General features: G+C 45.3%; 1 protein-coding gene across 1 annotated transcript in view; it reads left to right on the forward strand.

The window, feature by feature from the left end:
- The window catches only part of C3_1H9orf85 (chromosome 3_1 C9orf85 homolog), a 365,977-nt gene that overhangs the window by 347,354 nt on the left and 3,269 nt on the right, over positions 1-15,354 (forward strand). The gene's annotated exons all lie outside the window — the stretch shown is intronic.

The raw sequence follows: 15,354 nt of genomic DNA on the forward strand, positions 1-15,354 counted from the left end.
AAGAATGGTCTGGTCAAGATGGCCATCTGGTAGGAGCTCTTGTTAAGAGCTCCTAGTGCTGGGGTCCCATTATTGGATTTTATCCCAGTTAGCACCCACTACCTCGAGGAATCGCAACCCGAACAAGTAACTGGATTCATACTTAACAATTGCACCTGATTTGCTGACGGCTGGAGCTCATCGTGGGTCCGTGCTCCAGATCTGAGGTCCGGGATCGCCTGGGAGGCGCTGGACATCGGAGGAGCTCGAGTCCGGTATCGTCTGGGAGGCGCTGGTCAATAGAGGAGTTCGAGTCAGCTGAGGGCTCCCACGCTTGCACCGGACCAGCGGCGGACTCGGATAGCCGAGCTTGTTACAGATCCTGCAGCCACTGAAGAGACTGGCACCGCTGAGCACGACTGGAGTCCACCGGGACTGCTGTGCTGCCCACGGGAGGTCTGATGGCTCCCACGCTTGCACCGGACCAGCGGCGGACTCTGATAGCTGAGCTTGTTACAGATCCTGCAGCCACCGAAGAGACTGGCACCGCTGGGCACGACTGGAGTCCACCGGGAGTGCTGTGCTGCCCACGGGAGGTTTGAGGGCTCCCACGCTTGCACCGGACCAGCGGCGGACTCTGATAGCTGAGCTTGTCACAGATCTGGCAGCCATCGAGGAGACTGGCACCGCTGGGCACGGCTGGATTCCACCGGGAGTGCTGTGCTGCCAACGGGAGGTCTGAGGGCTCCCACGCTTGCACCGGACCAGAGGCGGATTCGGATAACTGAGCTTGATTGACTGCGACAACCACAGATGCGCGCTGCCGCCCTGGTTAATCCTGATCTGTGGCCCGGGATCGCCTGGGAGGCGCTGGACATCAAATGAGTTCGAGTCCGGGATACCAGGTCCCAGATGATGAGCAATATCGGAGCAGCATCCTGCTATCGAGAAGCCTCAGTGCAGCCTGTCCTCTGAGAACCTGAATTCCAGCGCTGAACTCCTGCTGCCCAGACATACAGTTCGGCGCTTCACCTTCGTCTCCCACTCCCCGCGCCCCCTCTGCTGCCACCGGGATCTAGCGTGAGCGGAACTGCAGACTGTGCAGGGGGTGATGCGCGCGGCCGCTGATGACCACGATGTCCTGAATTTTAATAAGGTACCTGCACGCAAATTACTACTTCGAACACTCATGCCGGTTTTTACACTCTCCGCCCGGAATCCTAAAATGTAATCTGCATTCAATTTGTGTTGGTCGACTTGGCGGTCTTCCCATTGTCTAAAATGGCGGGGGCCATAAACTGGTGCAATAAATCGCCCCACTGCCCCAGATGACCACGAGGCTGCATACCAACTCGGTCAGGGGTCACCAAAACGGAGATAAGTCTCTCTCCTCCCCACCAAGCAAAATAGAAGCTGGGCTAACCCGACTTGCCCCAGAGTAGAAAGGGAAACTAAACTTGCTAAATCCCAACAACAACAGACAAAGGACTACTACGCTTGTCTCTCTATATTCTATTTTGGTGGCCATCTTAGACTAGTCCTCCACTTTGGTGGCCATCTTAGACTAGTCATCCTCACTAACTGTCCATACCTAAGGCTATATTCTTACAGCCCTGTAACTTCACCCACCCACCCACACACACCCCCCCCTCTTCTACCTACACCTCTTCCACCATAGAACGCATGGGCAAGCACACATACAAAAGTAACTACCCACCGAGCTCACCAAAAAAACGCCAAACGCTTCAAATACAGCTTCCTGAAGGCCCACCCTGAAACCCCGTTTGTGGACACCTACTTCTCACTGATTAATGGTGCCACGAGCACCGATTTCATCCTCTACACTCTACGTAGAGCACAGTGGAGGAAAGCGTTCCTCTCCATTCTCACTATCTCCACCACCAGAAAATCCGCTCACGGGCTAACACTTTCTATTACACCTTCCTAACTTTTCCCTGGCAGAGCCATTATCACCATCTACAACAATGGGATCATCCTATTCCAATCCACAGATAGGAACCTTGACCTACTCGAAAACCTGTTCCCCACCTTCATAGAACATATCTCCAACCGGCGGACCTCCACTCCTAACACCTCAGACTACACAACACCCTCAACTTCCAATCGTCAATCTAACATGCCTAACCTAGCACAACATCTGAACGACACACGCCGCTCCCCTCCCCCCAGTGCGGTAGTCAGTCACCCACCCGATGTTACTTCTCCACACCCCCCATCCACTGGCGAAGATCACTCTCCTTCATACATCCTCCATACCCCCACCCTCCCTACACCTCCTACGAGTCTCGCAGAACCCACCACCGCCCTGAACCTATCTCCCCCGCCCGCGGCAGGACCATCTCCCACCCAATCTCCCCCCCACTCTCACTCCCCACTACCCCACTCTCCCAACTAGACTCACAGAACACATCACCTCCCTTACCTCAACTCCTCCTCCTCTCTCCCCCCCCCGTTCTCAGTCCCCACTATCTTACTGGCACCCCCCCCCCCCATCTCCAGCCTCCTCATCCCTCAACTCACCTGCGCCGCCTCCCCCCATCGTCCTCACCTATGCTACCAACCTCCCCCCTACTTCATCCACACCCCTTACCCACAAATTCTCTCACCCATCGAATGCCACCCCACTTACTATTACCGCAGAGCCCTGCACTGACGCTAGCACATCCCTCCCCCCCGCTCCAGTTCCCACTCCAGTTCTCTACTCAACCATTCGCCCACGGCTCCCATCCCCAACACCATCCCCAGTCCAACTCTGGACATGATTATATCCACCCTCCTACAAGTCAAAGAAGATCTCCACACCATCAAAGAACTTCTTTTCACACACCCCAGACATCCCCTACCCACCACCACTTCCTCGCACAACAAGTCCCCTACCCTCCACACAGACCCTGTCACTCAATACTCCCCGCGTTGGCCCTCTATCCCCGCCCGCAATCACGCTTGCCGTCCCCGTCGCGCCCTCAACCCCCTTTCCAACAGCGACTTATTCACCCTCCTCCGCTCATATGGCCCAGGCCCCTTAAACCACACAACCACCACACACCTCCCCATACCCATGATTCTCACAAATCCCCTTAGGCCCCCCACACTAAGCAACAGAAGTTGCGTCCCCAATAATCTCAGAAAAGTCCCCCTCTCTCTAGAACACTCAACCACCCTACTTACCCCCAGACTCAAATGCATCCTACTCAACTGCAGATCGGCCCGAGACACTCCTCCGACATCGTGGATCTCATCATATCAATGGGCCTTGACCTAGCCATTCTGACTGAAACGTGGCTAACTGAAGCCTCAACACCTATAATGGACATACTAGTCCCCCCCAACTATCACATCATTAGACTCGACAGGACCGGCAAGACGGGCGGGGGAATCGCATGCATTTTTAGGAGCAACCTCGCTGTTACTAAAGTCACCTCCCCCTCCCTCACCTCCTGTGAACTCATCTGCCTCAATATCACCAGAGAGGGCAAACCTGCATGCTCTTTACATGTCATCTACCACCCACACGGGGACAACCTCACCTTCACCCAACAACTCATGGACACGATATCATCCAACGCCGGTCGGCAGATCACTCAAATCTACCTGGGTGACTTCAACCTCCACTGGAACGACCAGAAAGACTCAGTGGTGAATAGTCTCAAAACTTTCCTTAATGCGCTTGACCTCACCCAAATCTGCAACAGCCCGACACACGACAAAGGTTCTATCCTCGACCTTATCATCGTCAAAGAGGACTCTATCCAACTGGGGGCAATCCAACCCTGTGACTGGCCAGACCACCACATTATCACATTCTTCATCCACGAAAAAGTTAAACTTAACCCGGCTCAACCCACCAAAACCAAGATCTGGAAAAGGGACATGAAGAATCTTAACCCCAACTCCTTGCCTTCCCACACCTGCAGTCTCCTCCTGCCCCCTTCGGGCGCTTCTGATGTTCAATCTCTGACCGACCTCTACCTCGACTCTATGACCTCAATAATCAACGAAGCCGCAACCCTGCAACTGAAGAGAGTCTCCACCAAGAACTCGAACCCATGGTATGATGGTAGACTCAATGAGGACAGCCGTGCTATGCGAATGGCAGAGCGCACCTGGAGATCTGACCCCTCAGCACTGCACCTTAAAACGCTTAAGAATAAGAGAAATGCCTACTTTAGGAAAATGAAGCGTTCGAAATCTGACTTCTTTAGCCACCAGCTGGACCAAGCAAAAAACCGACCAAGAAAACTGTTCGAACTAGTCAAAACTCAAACCAAGATGCAACCTTTACAATCAAACAGCACAACAAGTGATACACCACACTGTGAAGACTTCTCTGCTTTCTTTAAGCTAAAGACCGACAATATAAGAAGTGATCTCCTCAATGATGTAAGCCGATACTCCAGCCCCTTCAACATGACCACCACTCAACCTAAAAACAACGCGTCATGGACGTCCTTCGACACCTACTCTTAAGAAACAATTTATAAACTGCTTGTCGCCTTGAAGCCCTCTAATCACCTCACAGACCCCCTACCTGCTAATGCTGTAAAAGACTTCACCCCCCTGCTCCTCCCACTCTGGACTAAAATCATTAACAGTTCCCTTCAACAAGGACTCATCCCAGACTCCCTCAAGGTAGGGCAAGTCACTCCTATACTCAAGAAACCTACAGCTGACCCGGCCGACCTAAACAATTACCGCCCTATCACCAATATCCCCACCTTGGCCAAACTGCTGGAAAAATGCGTACAACTCCAACTGACAAAACACATTGATCAGTTTGACCTCCTCAACCCTCATCAATCAGGCTTCCGAGCAAAACACAGTACGGAAACGGCTATGACGCACATAATCGATGATGCCCTCCAAATCCTTGATCGCAACGATTCCTGCCTCCTCATCCTTCTTGATCTCTCCTCAGCATTTGACACTGTCAAACATGAGAATCTACTGGAGTTGTTAAACACCAGAATGGGTTTATCCGGGACTGTTCTCAAATGGTTCACTTCCTTCCTACATAACCGGTCTCAGAAGTTCAAGATCAACAACGTGTTATCCTCATCTGTGCCTGTAACTTTAGGCGTCCCACAAGGATCTTCCCTATCCCCCACATTGTTCAACCTCGTCATGGAACCACTCACCACCTTGCTTCAAGCATCGAATGTACACTTCCATATGTACGCCGATGACACTCAACTTTACCTCAAGCTACAATCCCCGGAAGACATCAAACTTCTGAACTCCAAACTAAGAAACACCCAATCATGGTTGGCCGACAATCACCTCCAACTAAATGCTCTAAAAACTGAGTTCCTTCTGATCTCACCTCCTGCGAAAATTGCCACCACCCAAACCTGGCTCAATCACCTAACTGCACTCAATGTCCAACCCACCATCGTGGACTCCGCGAGATCCTTAGGCATCACACTTGACGCCAATCTCAACATGCAGCAGCACATTAGCAAAGCAACTAAAGGAGCTAATTTCCAAATCAACACTTTGAGAAAACGTAAACCCTTCCTCCCAGCTAAGGACTTCCAAACTGCTGTACAAGCCCTAGTCATCCCTCGCATAGACTCCCCCTATCAACAACCGCACCCCTAAGAGCCTCCTTGAACGCTGCCACGAGACTTATCACTGGCTCAAGAAAACATTCGCATATATCCCCTGATTTAAAATCCCTGAACTGGCTGCTTTTTGAAGCCAGAATACAGCTGAAAATTGCCTGTATGACACATCTGGCCGTTCACCAGAAGTCACCCAACTACTTCACTCAAAAGCTGACTATATCAGGAGGCTCGAGATCCAATAGAAGCACAAAAAATCTCCTCCTGAAACCTCGAAGATTCCGGAAGGAAAAAACATACAAATGCTCCTTCTCAGGAATGGCACCCAGGATCTGGAATGCACTCCCTCCTGAAACCAGGCTCATCTCCTCCACTGCATTTTTTAAGAAAGAGGTAAAAGCCATCCTTATGGCTAAGTTCACCTGAACTCTATTGTTGCTGGATCAAAGTCATTGCACGGCTTTTGTACTATTGGTTACCTGATTGTTTATTGGTATTATATTTTTTACATGATTGCTATCCTATTTTGCTACTCACTTACTACCGACTATTATATTGCTTCCAATAGTTTGTTTAATCACCCTCTTGTTGACCCTAGCCTTTGTTTCTGTAAAGCGCTCTGATATCTGCAAAGATCTTGTTCGCGCTATATAAAACTTTGAATGAATGAATGAATGAAAGATGTGCCCAAGGGGCTGGTAGCCACAAGACCGAATGCTAATCTGCAGCTGTCGAGCCATTGAAATACACCAATCTGACAGACACAATCTACTAGAGTGTTGAATGATCTTCAAACCATGAGTCCTGCAATCTACTTTAAATCCAAACCTTACCAAGGAGAAAATGTTTGTCGATATGCTAAGGGTACTTTATGCCAAAACGGTTTGCCGAGAACTTGTCCATGGTTGTATTATTTCATTCAGATTTTAATCAGAGGAGCACATTCCTAGTTTAGGTCCCCTTTTGGTCCCCTTTTCCTGCTTCTGATCCCTTCTATACAATTAGACCACACTACTAGCTGTGTTTTAAAGGATCTTTGCAAGACACAATGCAGCCTGACAGACTAATGAAAAATGAATGAGTACAAGAAACACACCCATCGCCCTTTGCTGAAATAATCAATATTTCATAACTCACTGAAGAATGATTGCATCATAGAAGGATTTAGAAGTTACATACCCTGTTAGCCAGCTGTGCTCCTGGGTTACTAAGATCCATCCTTTGAAGAGTAGCAGTGCAGATTGGTAATGTGCTGCACACAGGATAACAAATGAATGGGGTTTTTCTGAGTTGCTGTGACATGTAATCCATGCTTGTCCCAGGAAGCCACCAGACCTACCTAATGGATCGGGCTTGTCCTTGGAAAAAAGAATTGAGCACAGATGAGCTTCATATGGATTACTCAAGCACTGTTGACTATGACAGCACAAGTGTGCCCTTTTTTTATTTCCTTATTAAGAAGTTTCATAATCTTCACATGCCCCATTTTCGTTACTTGAGAGCACTTGTCAGAGATGCAGAAATATGAGGAACACCATAATATGGCAGAGAGCGAGAGTCCTGATGAACTGCTGATTAACCGGATCTGAACTTTTTCTGCTGCAATGAAAGTCTGAAAATGTAGTTTTTCAAACGTTTCTTGAATGTCATATAATTGAGTTTGGATATGAGGCTGAGGCTGTGGGTATTCCAGAATGTAGGTCCTTTTTATGCCTAGTGAACATCCTCTGTTATTCAGCCTCCTGAAAGATTGTTGGTTGAATCGACATGCTGACAGGGAGTAAAGGCCTCTGCTTAGGGTGTAAGGGTTATGGCAGTTCCGCTAGTTATACCAGCACACAGGGCGTAGCTTAGTCAAAAAGGTTAGGGAGTGGGAGTCTAATATTTCCCTACAAGCATGGTGGCGTACCCAACTCAGCAGGTTTGGTGGATGGCTGGGAAATGGGGCCAGGGGTGTGATGGGCAGGGTTTGGGGCTTTACTTCGTTACAGTTTGGAAAAGTAAGGACGCTCACATTAGTTAATTCAATATTCCACTAGATTACCTATTATTTTCTTTCAAAGTCCAGTACACTTTTGCTGAAAACATTAGCATGTATTAAATGGTTTTGATAGCACATGTATTGGGAGAGGTCAACAGTTTTCAAATGACATCTTGAAACCATTAAGTTGATTTTTTTGTGCACGCCTAGAACTATCAAATCTTTTGAGCCATTCAAGTTATTATTCAGTACTGGACTAGTCTGTTCTCATTTTGGAACAGTTCGTATAGGTATTGGTAGCATTCTGTTGATATGTTTCAAAACCATACAGGATTACATTTGCAATGGATCCAAGGAACTGATTGTGGTAACACTGAAACAAAAGAAGCACAGAAATGTTCTCCGGTGTGCGCCTTCTGCTCTACTGCCATCCGTAAGGTTCCTATAGCACCTTGGGAGATGTAGTCCTTGTAGTTTTCATTGAGAATGTCTGTAGCATCTATGGAATCTGGTGTAGCTAAACCACCAAAGTCTCCCCTAATCATCATTTTGTTGCATTTGATGTGAAAGGGGAAAAGTGAATTTGAAGAATTCATTGGGAACTAGGGATTATGTTTGAGAAGTAATTGAAGGTAACAGTTGCAATGAAATATCTGTAATCATGCATTTTCATTAAAAGAGAAGCACAACCAATTAACCAATGATATAGCGTATGGATATGTACTCAACAAATGGGAATATACTGCTGGTCACTGTTGACTGGGGTAGTTTGTTAATATAGGTAGTACTGCTACAAGTTATCTTCTATCCTGATGACAGAATAGCTGTGACATCACACTGGCCTTGAAGCAACAATTCAACCATCCTAAGAAAACATCTAAAACACAAACTGTGAACAGACTGCTATTCTCATCTGGCAACAGGTTCTTTCTGTGTGGCCTTCGGAAGTCCTAAGGAAAGGCTATCATTCGATCTCACTGCAAATCTCAGTTAATTTGAATCTTTGGCTTTCCCTAGTTATTACAACAAAACTATTACATCAACTGACTGCAGAATACCTTCCTCCTTGAGTTTCCAATTTGTTAAACTCATTGTTTTCCCTCTGACAAATATTGAGTACCTCCTGAAGATCCCTGTGAAGAAGTACTAAAAAAGGAAGACTCTTTAATATTTAAGATTGGCGCTATTATTATACAGGAGAAACAAGTACTTTTAGCATTTTAGATGTAGTAAATTGAGCTTTACTGCAATCAGAAAGATTGAAGTTTGTACGTATGCAGTCTGTGAAAATGATTATTCTCATTTGTATGATAGTGAGAGCAAACGATGTGTGGCTATGCAAAACTTTCATCAGTAGATTTAGAAAGAATTTATGTCTAATAAATAAACTCTACAAATTATGCAAAACACACTTCAAATAATTACTTATTTATAAATCAATTAATTCTCGTAAGTAGTTATTATGGCCATTATCTGCTTTTGAATCCTAAATATTCCACATTCATTCACTTCCGCATAATCACTCTAAGCCAAGATAACTAAATGTGTTATAGACCTATTTCAACAAGAATCCTTCAGCCTTCCCGGTATCTCAGGCAGTGCTCCATCCCTCTCAAAAGTGGTTCCGACCACAACACAGCACTGAATGTGCAATGTTGGCGGTGGTCGAGGAATTAACCCCTTTGGTGCTGATGACGAATCCCAGCCGTCATGCACTACGGTGCTCATGTGCTCATGACGGCTGGGGTTCGTCACGGCCCGCCCCTGTTCGTGCTGTTTACAGCACAGCAGGGGAATCGCGGCCGCATCGAAGGGGTTAAGGAAACTCTTGGACTAGAGAGGATCTGCTGCCATCATTCTTCTCGATCTAAGTGCTGCCTTCGACACTGTGGACCATTCAATCCTCATCCATAGAGTTTTCAGTGCCGGTGTCGGGGCAGAGCACTTGAATGGCTCTCCTCTTTTCTGGTGAATCATTAGTCTCCTTGATGGTGCCCAAGAAGGCTTCTTAGATCAGCTTCTGTCCATCTACTTAAGGGTCCCGGGATTCGGAGATCTTGTTTGGGTGGATGCTCCACATCCATTTTGGCATCCAAACTCTGGAATTCAAAGTGGATTTTGTGTTTTTAAAAAAAAAAAAGCAATGACCCCCTTACCATGGGAGCCATCTTCCATGGCGAGGGGGAAATTTTTACTTTTTTACTGCCCCTTACTACCATGGTTTATCTAGCATTGGCAGGCAGTAAAAAAAGGCTATATGTCCACCCATCCTAATGGGGCAGTTTGATATACAGATGCTCTTCATTACTTCTCATATAATCATAAAAACAGGTTTACCTCAGTTTCTGAAAAGCTTTGAAGAAGCGACTGAATTTTCTGCTAGATAAAATAATGTAGACCCTTTTAGAGAAAGTGCACTTAGCTGATCCAAGATTTTTGTAGTTGGTATTAGCATTTATTAAAGTTACCTCAACTGGGAGACTTTGTGAAGTAAATCTTTTCCAGTGGCGGATTCATATATGGTATTCACAGTGATACAGAAAAGTCTTTATTAAATTGTGTTCCATTTTCTATAAATAAATCAATGTCTGATTCTTTTTTAGGTTCACAAAACATATTAACACAAGGCTGTGAAACACTATTTGATGAGTTTATATTCTTCATTATTATTAATCCACACAACTGATTATGCAAACTTAATCCAAAAGATACCTTCAATAGCATGAATACCTTCAGTGATGGCTTCGCACAAAGCAGTTAGATTCAACCTAGAGGCTAAGTGTAAAGTATTTATGCAGCACACAAACAGTAACAAAGTGAAAACACAACACAATTTAGAAAAATAGAGTAAATTGTAATATATAAAATGATATCAGAATGACAAAAATCCAATCAGTAGAACCGTAGATATGCGATTTTAAGGCTTTAGACCGGTATAGCACCTAAAAGCACTAAGCACCACTTGCAGTCCTCTGGTCGGGTTAGACTGGGGAAAAGACACAAGATCAGATCAACCATAATGGTGCACATGCAGAATACAGGGACCAGGTTAGTCCCAATGAAAAGGTAACCTTCTCAATGTTTAGTGTGAAGAGTTCCATTCGCAGTGGAGGAGGCCAGGCAGTGCGGGCTACCTTCCCTGAACCACGAAGAGCCAGTCTAGCAGCGCACATAGTCATTGCTGGAGATTCACATTGGCAGTCACCGCTCTCATTGCTGTACCCTGAAGTGCACATCACTCGTGGTCGGTCGCCGTTACCGGTGGATGTAGTGCATAGAGTCATATTCACCAGAGCTTTGCTTTGGCGATCATCGCGGGTGGCAGCGTTTCGCCGCATACAGGCTTGTTCAGGGTCACAAAGAACACAAAACTTAAGGATTTCACCTTTCTGCACAGGATGAGCTTTGCTGATGCCAGTCAAGGGTTCGGGACCTGGGAAGGCACTTCTTGGGAATCAGGAACTCACTCTAGTAGAGGCCAGCGGGACTCGAGCAGGTGCAGTTACAGGTCTAGGCAGGTCCAGAGGCCTATGGAGCTTCTTCTGTTTCTCTAGCTCAAACAGGAGGTCAGCCGACTGCCCTTGTAGTCATTCATGTTAGCCTGGGATGAAGGGAGCAGGTCAAGTCTTACTTCTCAGAGAGCAAGGGGCAGTCATCTGGTATCACCAGGGTAGTACTCTGGGGGGGTCAGTCCTTCTTCTGTAATGCCCATAGGTCCAGGAGTGTACTGAAGAGTGTCTCTGGAGGACCAATATTTGTACCTGATGCCAGCCTTAGAAGAGGGGGGATTCATCTGATTCTTGAAGGTTCTTCCCTTCCCCTGTCAAGGCTCTAAGAAGTCTGGGGTGACAAAAGAATAGTGTCCGCTTCCTTTGTGTGTTCTGGAGGCAAGCCCTTTGAAAGGTAAATGGAGCAATGAACAGCTCTGCCCTCAGGCATCCAGTTAGAATGCCCATCCTGCCAAACCCAGTCCCCTTTGTGTCATTTTCTGGAAGGAAATCACAAACCCCAACAGCAGAGCCAATCACATTCATGCGACCCAGGATACCGGCAGAAGGCCCAAATGGTTAGGACAAGAAAATGGCAATATTCTAAAAGTGGCATTTTCAGAATTGTGACTTAAAATCTGCTTCTACTATTAAAGAGGATTTAAAATTACAATTAATTTGAGTGTGAACACCATATTTCTTTCTACTCCCAAACAAGCGTTATCACTTATTAAATGCAATGAAGAAACAAAGGGAGAGATAAGCATTACAACAATGGCTTTAGGAGTTTTGACTACCGGGATATGTGAAACTATACCTTTAGGGGCCTACCTTAGGGGTGGTTTATGAATATTGAAAACGGAGGTTTAGGCTTGGCAAAAGGTTTATTTTGTCAGGTCGAAATGGCAGTTTAAAACTGCACAACAGGCTGTGTGGCAGGCTTGAGAAATGTTTTAAAAGGCTACTATAGTGGGAACACAATGAGTGTTGCGGGACCATTAGTAGCATTTAATTTACTGGCTCTGGATACATGTACTGCCATTTACTTGCAAGTAAATTAAATGTGGCAATTCGGTGTAAATTAAATGTGGCAATTCGGTGCAAGCCGATTTTACCTTGTTTGAAGGCGATAATACAAGCATTTTAGCACTGGTTAGTAGCAGTAAAGTGCACAGAGCCCTAATGCCAACAAAAACAAATACACTGAAACATGATTATTGAGAAGGCAAAACGTTTGGGGGAATACCACACCAATGATTTTAGGTCTAACAGGCAGGAATTAAGGCATGAGTAATTCTTTGTTATCCATTTGTTAACCACTGTCCTCAAACATTGTATATTTGGATAGAAAGTATAGTCCTCATATATTGTTACCACTTGACAAATCACCCTTTGTGTGTTATATCTATGATGCAATATGTAAGACTTTAATGTTAAGGCAGCAAACTTTTGAAATGCTCGTAAAGAAACTAACAAATTGACTACGTGAAGATCCGCTCAAGCCTTTTGCAGCAGCCCTATTTGGATTTAGACATGAGTGTTGATTCAAAGATGGGCCAGACTTCCATCGGAAGAATCTTAGATAATGGTTCTTTCAATATTTTCTCCCTCTTTACTTTCTTCTAACTGGCTATTTCTCTTCTGAGTGAGAGGAGATGTATAGTGTTGAGTTTGCTGACTGTACGACTGGGAGACCATAGTACTGAGCGAACAGAAGAGAGCAGTCGATCCTCTTCCTTGAGTTACATACCACACATTGCCTAGGTGGCATGGACATTAAGGGTGGGCGTAGTTCGCGTAGTAGCGCTACGCGAAGCTACGCGAAGTGCACTTCGCACTACGCGAACTTCACGTAGCACTACGCGAGCTGCGTAGTAGAATGTTCACACTGTGCAAGATGCGTTTTCAATGATTGCACAGTGTGGACAAGCATCCGGCACTGTGCAATCATTGAAAACGGCATCTTGCACAGTGCGAGCTGTAGTTTTCGGCTGCTCGAGTAGATAATTACTCGAGCTGCAGCTTTCTCAACGCGAACTGGTAGTTTCTCATTGAGAGCGGTCGCGAGCATGCACAACCACTCACAATGAGAAACCTTACCTCCCTGCGTTGAGAATCTCGCCGGGATGTAATTTTGCTTGCTCGCGGTCGCGAACATGACGTTCAGGACCGCGAACAAGCAAAAAATGAGCGCTGCACTACGCTACGCTGCACTACACATGTTCGCACTGTGCTACGTGCAGCTCGCGTAGTGCAAAGTTGCGCAAACTTCGCAAACTCCGCGAGCGTAGCGTAGTGCTTCGCCCAGGCCTAATGGACATTGCTATAATTATGAAGACTAAATATTCAACGGGTTGGTTCTATTAGTAAGCAACATCTTGGCAATGCCAGAAGTATGAAGTCTACAATGCATCTCATTTTCAACGCGTTTTGCCCAGGAAACAATACAAATCAGGCTTGCCTGTTGGCTGATCGTGAAATTATAACCATGTCCAATTCAAATGTCAGGCAGGGCGACGCAGCTGTTAAATAAGGTCTGCTTGGAGCCAAACTGCAGAGGGGTTTGTGAAGCTTTACTTACCTGTGGACAGGAGTTGAAAACAATGTTGCAGGTGAACTAGCTAGTAGTTGTCTTAGTGTGATATCCTCTAATGCAGTACAGGTGAACTGTTTCACACCACAGAGTTCTAGCCAGGGCACGATGTGTCCACTGCTTGTGGGTCAACTTGTCACCCTTATCGAGTGTGAAGAAACAGTAGCAAGATAAAGAGGCACTTTATTGGACTCTCAATTAGCTGCAGAGCATTGCTGTCTCAGCAGCTAACAAATATCAGCTCCAACCTTGTAAACATTCTACTTCCTTGATGCACCCTCAGCATGCAAGAGTGCAGGACAGATGCTCACAGGGGCCCTAACTCACCAAGAAAGGATCCAGCTCATGCTTCTCCTCCTTGAACCGCCACGTTACGAAAATTGTATGTTTCTGGACAAATCGTTTTATTCACCTATGCCTCATTTCTGGTACGTAACAAAATTGCAAAGGCCTAGAAACAGGCTGATCGCAATCATGTAGAAAAAGGACTGGACCCATACTGTTGAATCTGAAAAAACTTTGAGCCATTTCTGTCTGCTGTTCTCTGCTTTATTTGTCCCCACTCCCTCAATCTCTCTTATGAACAGCCCACGTTCTAAAGAATTACCAATGCTGAAGTTGTCACATCTTATTTTTTACCACTAACATAGATTTTCTAGAAAGGGCATCTTTGTTATGACGACCTGCATTCCTCTGCTCATTAGCTTTTTATCACTCCACTTACCAGGATGAATTATTATTATTATGATTTCTTGTCAACAATATCTGTAATCCAAAAACTAAAGAAAATCAATAATTTACAAAAGTTACTTTTCCTTAGTATCTTTGCCTAATACCTTGATACATTACAAGCAGGTTGTTTCCTTTCATAAGTTACGTATATTGGAGCACAAATCTTGCGGGTAAGCAGCGTCCTCATGGGAAAAATGTTATGCCAATGAACCCCAACCCACTGTAAAAAAATTACAAAAAAGAAATTCTACTGCTTGTGTTACATTGTTTGTCTTACAGATTAGGAAAAGGAAAAGTGGGAAAGGAAAAAAGAGGCAAAGCGAATCACATGTTTGATATCAAATAGTGGACTTTTTCTGTTAATCCTTTTTTGAGATTACCGGCATCCACCTGCCAAATAACAAAACAGATTTTTAGTAATGCACTCTCTTCATTCAGCAGGTAATAGTATATAAGCTGGGTCCAATTTAGAGGTTTTTTTTTTTTTAATAAAATCGTATTTTAATTACATTTTTGTTATACAAACGAAGTTCTTAAATAAAATGGTCACTTTCATGATGGGCCACACCTTTTAAAAAGGATAGGTGCCTCTCCATCCAACAAATAAAAGAACATCCAACAAAGGTACAGTCAAAAACATAGGTCATTATTGATCGAACTACAGTGTGTAGCTCAGTCCACAACTATGATTATTTCTCCAATCAGCTGAAGATCTGTATTCACATTTCAGAGTCTCATATCACCCCCATCTTACCTAATGCTAATGGCATGCAAGCCCCCCGGACATGTAATCAAACTGTGGTTTCCATTGTAAAAGAGGTTCTGTAAAAGAAAACAGACACTCAGGATAGCGCATAGAAGTTTAACACATGTTTAATGCAAAACAGCATGCAAGCATCAAGAAGAAGTAAAGGCACAATGCCTAATCAATGGTCAAGAGTTTCACCCCCTGGTCAGCTGAAACAATGCAATGATAACATTGATACATTCTGGTTCTAA

This window comes from Lissotriton vulgaris, chromosome 3_1 (genome assembly GCF_964263255.1).
Source record: "Lissotriton vulgaris chromosome 3_1, aLisVul1.2, whole genome shotgun sequence".
NCBI classification, from domain to species: Eukaryota; Metazoa; Chordata; class Amphibia; order Caudata; family Salamandridae; genus Lissotriton; species Lissotriton vulgaris.